Raw genomic sequence first — 6,848 nt, forward strand, 5'->3', positions numbered from 1 at the left:
AAAGAATCTCTTGAAATTTCAGGAATGGATGAAAAACAAATGTAGGAAAATGTGAAACAAGAAGAATTAAAGGTACAGGAAGGAGCTCTCTAAGGATGATCTTTGATCATTTTAATAAAGTAGAAATGAGATCACTTGCCAAGAAAGAACTTGGGATAACCAGGAGCTAAAGGCGGTTAGTTTAAGGCCTGGTACAACCAGAAGTATATCAGAGAAATAACAGGTCCAATTTTACTGATATACATGTATGCATGTATTTATTTATTCTTTGTCTGTTTGTTTGTTCATTCTTTTTTTATTTTTTATTTAGCAAGCAATTTAGTTAAGAATACTCTCCTTAAAGTACATTCTTATCATGGTATGTAGCAGGAGCATTTCTTGACTTACTTTATCAAATTATTATTATTTTTAAAAATGTATCAGTTCTTTAATGAGGCTATTTTAATGAAACTTAGAACACTAATTTGTGAGGATAAATACCATTCGTCAGGGCAAACACAGATCACAGTTAGCCTTGAAGCGGAGGAACAGCTTTGATTTTTGGTAAGATTTGTGCGTCTACAGCTTTCTAATCAATCTTGCACTGCTCTGTAATCTCATATTTCTCTTTTTCTGTGTCGCAGATCTCACCCTCCTGATGCCTGGGCTTCCACAGCCTCTTTTCTTAAAGTAAGCATCAGTAAGATGTTTTGGAATTTTCACATTGCTGATATCAATTTTTGTGGAGGTGGCAATGACAAATTTCTGGTGTGTTCTTCTCAGAGGAACTCGATTGAGGACCAGAAACCCAGTTACAAGTAACAAGCCACTGCCCAGTTTCCTCTGTGGGAAAACCACCCTCTTTCCTCTGTGGCACCAAGTGAGGATGATCAGGATGGTCCCGAGAGTGATGTTGGCTCAGTTTTTTCAAGTGCTGGCTCAAGGGCTTTTTGCCGGGGCTTAGCAGCTTTCAAGGCACGTCATCAGTAAGGATAATATCCAGGCATTTTGAGAAGTTTAGCTACTCGGGTGCCACCATTCTTGTTTCCACCAACTCCTTTATCTTTCTAGTGTCATTTCCTTCTGCTTCCTTCCACTCCAATTACATTAATGTGTTTTGTTGTAGGTCCTTGAATATGTTTTTAACACTATGCAAATTTTTTGAAGTTAAATGTTGTTTATTCTTTTACTTTTTAAAACTTGACAGTATCTTAAGTTCATCTCTATCTCATTTTTTGTGCTGCACAGCATTACATCTTAATCAATAATCATACATATTTTTATATTTTTCTTACAGTGATGGATTCATTGGTTCCTTCCACCTATCTGAACAACAAATGAGTCTCTTTTTTTTTTTAATCACATAAATGAGTCTTTAATGGAGATAAAATCCTTTTATAAACTTAGGTGTAAATTTATTTGGCATGTGGATTAAGAGTAGGAGTGCTGGTTTATAGATTTAGGCTTCATGTTACTAAATATAGCTGCAGCAGTCTGTACTCTCATCTGCACTACATGTGTGATCCTGTTTCCTGAAATTTTCTTTGATATTTGCTAGTATAGAACTGCATCTTCTGTGTGTCTAATAAGCCCCTCCAATTTAACTTTTTTGCTATTTATACCATACAGTCAATTCTTCATTTCAACAAATGTGGTTTTCATACTCAATATATATTTTATGATTGCTAATTTCTTCTTCAGGTTTCAAATAGCTTCCCTTATGTCTTTGAGAATATTTGATACACATATTTTAAATTATTACTGTTTTTTGTGCATTAATCTGGCTATCTTTGTTGTATGCTCATTTTATTTTAGAGTGGTAATTCCTCTGAGGTCTAATTTTTTCCTAGTAAGACTTATTATGCTGGACTGATGAGAGATGTTTGGCAGTGAAACCAGACCCAAGCTTGACTCCCCTCATACTGAGTTTCGAGTAAAGGATACTCTAGGGAATAGCTAGATTCTACCACTCTTTATTTGTCTTTCTCCTCCATAACCATTCCATTCTAAAACTCAGTGTTTAAGACCATCCTGGACACTTCGTTTTATGAAGAGTGCTCTCCTTGAGTTTCAGTCACCAGCCTAACTCTTGTTGTGTGGATCTGCAGGATAAGAAGAGAATGCCTCGTCTTCAGATGGTCTTTCTTCTCTTGTCATTACTCTCTTATTTTTCAAGCTGAGTTGAGTAACATACTGCTTGGCAGACTCCAAAATGTCTTTAAAGAGTTGCCAGTGTTCTCTTTTCAGCTCTACTCCTGCTAAAACGGAAGCCCCATTTGGTCAGGGTTTTGCTTTCTTAGCTTTCTATTGTGATCGCATCATTTAGAAGAGTAACTTGAACAGAAAATAAACAAGTAAATGAAACAAGAAACTTCTGCCCCAGCCTATTTTGATATCCTCAGGGCTCACTTTTCTGCTCTTTGCTGTCATTTTTCCTCCACTTACAGACATCACTATAGTTTGTAACTCCAAGGGTTTCTCACATCTTTTAGTATTAAAGGTTTACTTCTGTGACATTTCCAGGGTTGTATTCACAGAAGGAAGCCCATATCATGTTAGTTATCCATCTTATTAGAGAAAGCTTAGGTTGTAGTAGTTTAAAATTTTCATGATATCCAAATCTCTCATGTCAACTTTCTATTTAAGTTACTCCTACTTATGCCAATTTATTTGAATAACTTTAAAATTTCAAGAATCTAATCAATCATTGATTAATCCAGGGCTTATATTTGTCTCAGATAAGACATGTCTATGATGATCAAAATCCATAGTGCACTTTTTCTGAAAGATCACACAGACAGTGATAAAGCATCAGCAAATGGTAGCTTCCACTTCCAATTTCTGATTCCCCAAGATGAAATTTGCCAATTATTTTGCCATAAGAATACAAATATAAAAATTCTGAACAGTGAAATGAAATAAGTATCCTAAAAGTTAAGAGTATTCTTGGACACAAAAAAGGGTAATAGATTAAACATGCAGACTTCGTCTCTGGTCTTTAATCATTCTTTAGTTCTGAGAAGCACATCTGAGGGTCAGTTTTTACAGAAGTAAAATGGGAAAAAAAACCATCTCCTCTGCCTGACTTCTGAAATGTCTGGGAGAATAAAAGAGAATGAATATTTATGAAAGTATTTTACAAAAATATTGTATTGTACCATAATTATAAATACAAGAGGTATGTTTGCTTCTCTTTGTATCCACTTTTCTTTTTCTAATGTTTGTTTGATTTTGCATTTTAATAGTATTTTTTTTTTGCTAGGACATATTTGACTATTGAAATTCTTATGTAAATGTTTTTTGCAAAAATAAAAAGTTTTATGGACATAGAATAATAATTTCATGTTTCAGTTTCTTGATTAAAAATACTCAATTGTAGATTATTTATACAGAAAATAATTACAGTCTAATTTAGATTTTGTGAAAATCATTATAATTAAATATTTGGATTAAATAATGTATGAAGGCTAATTTTTGTTGTACTGTTAAGATTGCATTTATTTACTCTAACTTATTAATTGTTCCCAATCAGAAGTATACCATTAACCAAGCAAGCAAATAACTTGGTCTAGAAAATTTGGGCCTCAAATCAAGCAATGCTATCATTATCCTGTTTATGTTTTGGGAAACTTATTCTAAGATACCTAGAAAAAAAAACATGTTGATTTTACAGTTTTATTTTTTATTCTCTAAACCTTGGATAAGAATAAAGGGAAACAAGGAGACGATAAAAACAAAGACAAGAAAGAAAATTATACTCAAGTCACATACATGTCTAAAGTCTCAGATTTGTGTGAAATCTTCTGTTTGGTAGAGGATATAGAGGGGAGAAAGGGATATTGAATTTCTGACAACCTACGTGCTTTGTGCTTTGTCTACCAATGTGGTGAGCACATATTTTTTTCTTCCTTGTGCTTTCTGCATTGAGACCAGTACATTATAAGCTTATCATACAAATGATTTTAAAAAATACTTACCATTTATTTTCTGTTAGTTCTTTTTCTCTTGAGGTTACTGCCCTACACAGAGCTATTTTAACCTCCTCATGTCTTTGACGGTGGGAACATCTTGAGATGACTCCAATTTTAATTCTGATGTGCTAGAAGAATAAAAACACAGTTACTTAAAAATTCTAAAGCATATTAATTGATACTATAGAAAATCATACTGCTTAAGATGAGTCCATTAATTTTACCTTTGTTAACATGTTTCAGCGTGTCTATGTGATTAAGGTTTCACTCTGTGCAGATAGCAGCTGTAGCAACTGCAGCTGCCAAGAAAAAATAGCAAAATATTTTAAAACTAAAGCAAACAGTAAAGCTGGCGCAATTCATTGTTCATTCATCATCTGTATCTTGTTTTGTTGTGTTTTTCCTTCTTACTCTAAGTGTATAATGAAATAACATTATCACTGTCATCATCCCTAGATTAAAGTTTAGAGAAAGAAGAAAACCCTATCCAAGCATTGATTTTTCAGGTCATTTTATTCAGAACAATCAACAACGAGAGGCTTTTCATTTGCTTTGTCATTGGAAGTTGACTGCTGTGCATCTAGTGAAGGCAGCACAGGTCTCTGTTAGCATCTTGGGGGTTTATTAGCAGCAGTGACCTGTCACAGTAAAGATACATGGCAAACATGTCTATGCAGATCCTTGGCAGGGCAGACCCTGTTTGCCTGATCTCTTATCAGCTTCATAACTGTCCCAATTACATTGAGACTATGAAATAAGCAATAGAAAAAAGCCCTAAAATGGGCATTTCTAGAGTCAGTGATACTTCAGGCAGCTACAGGCATATCAATCCTCTGATAACAATGCAGTGCAAGTGACAAATATAGACGGCATTTAAACTACAAATCTGAAGCTGTGCGTGTGCATGTATGGCAAGAAGAATTTCTATTCTTTATACTCTGCTGATTTCAGCTTGCTCTAGACCTCTAGTGTAAACAAGCTAACAGTAGTCAAGTAGGATTTGCTTTTTTCTTCTTTCACTCAGGATTGAAATTTGCTTACTGCAGTTTGCAATGTCAAGGCCATGACTTGTGAACCCCTGGTGAAAAGTCACAAAAGAAGGGAATTCATGAGTGAGAGGGCACGCTGGACTTACTGGCCCGTGTGACCTCTATTGCAAATATTACTCAAAGAATCAGTAGCATTCAAAATGCTGACAGAATGATTGTAAGAGGTCAACAAAGGGTGAACCCACATGAGTGTCTAGGGACCAAACCTTTGAGAATTACAATAAACTATTAGCTGTATGGTGGCTACAATTGAAATGCAACTGTTCATTTAGTTCCCTTTTCTGTGTTTTTGATATGAGCCCAAATCAATAGTAAATACTTCTTTTGTTGTAGAAAAGCATATATATAAAAGACTCAGAAGAATTCAAGCCCTGGGATGCCTTAACAAGCAGTTGACAATGAATAGAAACATGATTTGAAAATAATGTAGGCCAGGCATGGTGGTTCACACCTGTAATCTTAGCACTTTGGGAGGCCAAGGAGAAAGGATTGTCTGAGCCCAGAGGTTCGAGACCAGCCTGGGAAACTTGGCAAGACCTTGTCTCTACAGCAAGTCAAAAAATTAGCAGGGTGTGGTGGCACACAGCTATAGTTTCAGCTACTTGGAAGTCTGAGGTGAAAATATCACCTGAGTCCAGCAGGTCGACTATGGTGGCCATGAGCATGCCACGGCACTCCAGCAGGGGCATCAGAATGAGACGCTGACTCAAAAAAAAAAAAAAAAAAAAAAAGAAGAAGAAGAGAGGAGGAGGAGGAGGATCCGGAGGAAGAGGAGGAGGGGATCGAGTCTTCTAGCTTTGCTCCTTCTGTCTCCTTAGGGTTGCTTGTCTTTTACTGAGAACCACAAGGCCACCTTCCATTGCAATTTTTACTTTCTTTTCTGGGAAAATGGGAGAATTTTTTCTAAAGTCAGTGGCAATTTGTACACTTTCCAAATATAGGGAGTGACAGAACAGATAAATGTTAATTCATTAATTTCATAAACGTTCATTGTGCAGCTACTATGTGTACCAGATGGTAGAAATCTGACAGAAATGTCTCTTAAGGTCTTAAATTCAGTTTAGAAAGGAGAATACTGGTTCAAATACAATGTACATTTACTTTATTTTATACTATAAGATTTTTTGTTGTTGTTTATATCTCCTTTTCCAACAAGGGAAGGAATATGTGACTAAGGGAACCTCTTTATAAAAAGATTTAGATTTGGAGGAACACATGCATACTTGCTACAGGGACATATTTTATAGTGGTGGGGACTGAGTCTCAGGTAGCCTATTCCCCAGAGAGTGAACATTGTGCCCTGCAGGTAGTTTTTGAATCCTACCACTCACCCCTTATTGGTACCCCTGGTGTCTCTTATTTCCATCTTTGTGACCCTTTTGCTCCCTTGTATGAATGAGAACATGTTGTGCTTGGTTTTCTATTTCTGAGTCAGTTCACGATGATATCTCCAGCTCCATCCATATTGCTGCAAAGGACATGATTTCATTGTTTTATGACTACATAGTATTCCATGGTGTGTGTGTGTGTGTGTGTGTGTGTGTGTGTGTGTGTATGCATGTATGTATGCATATATATGTGTGTGTGTGTGTGTGTGTGTGTGTGTGTGTGTGTATATCACATTTTCATTATCCACTCATCAGCTGACGGACATTTAGGTTGATTCTACATCTTTGCAAGTGTGAATTGTATTGCAATGAATGTGCAGATGCGGGTGTCTTTGTCATATAATAATCTCTGTTCTTTTGAGTAGATACCTAGCAGTGTGATCGTTGGATCAAAGGGTAAATCTACTTTTAGTTCTTTGAGTGATCTTCACACTGCTTTCCATAGAGGTTGTACTAATTTA

The 6,848-nt window shown here is 35.8% G+C and overlaps 1 pseudogene; it reads right to left on the reverse strand.

Moving 5' to 3' along the window:
• Positions 1-451: 451 nt before the first annotated feature.
• On the reverse strand, positions 452-1,028 carry LOC110595788 (annotated as a pseudogene).
• Positions 1,029-6,848: the final 5,820 nt, after the last annotated feature.

The sequence above is a fragment of the Carlito syrichta genome, unplaced genomic scaffold (assembly GCF_000164805.1).
Source record: "Carlito syrichta isolate Samal-C Ts95f unplaced genomic scaffold, Tarsius_syrichta-2.0.1 Scaffold304392, whole genome shotgun sequence".
NCBI lineage: Eukaryota > Metazoa > Chordata > Mammalia > Primates > Tarsiidae > Carlito > Carlito syrichta.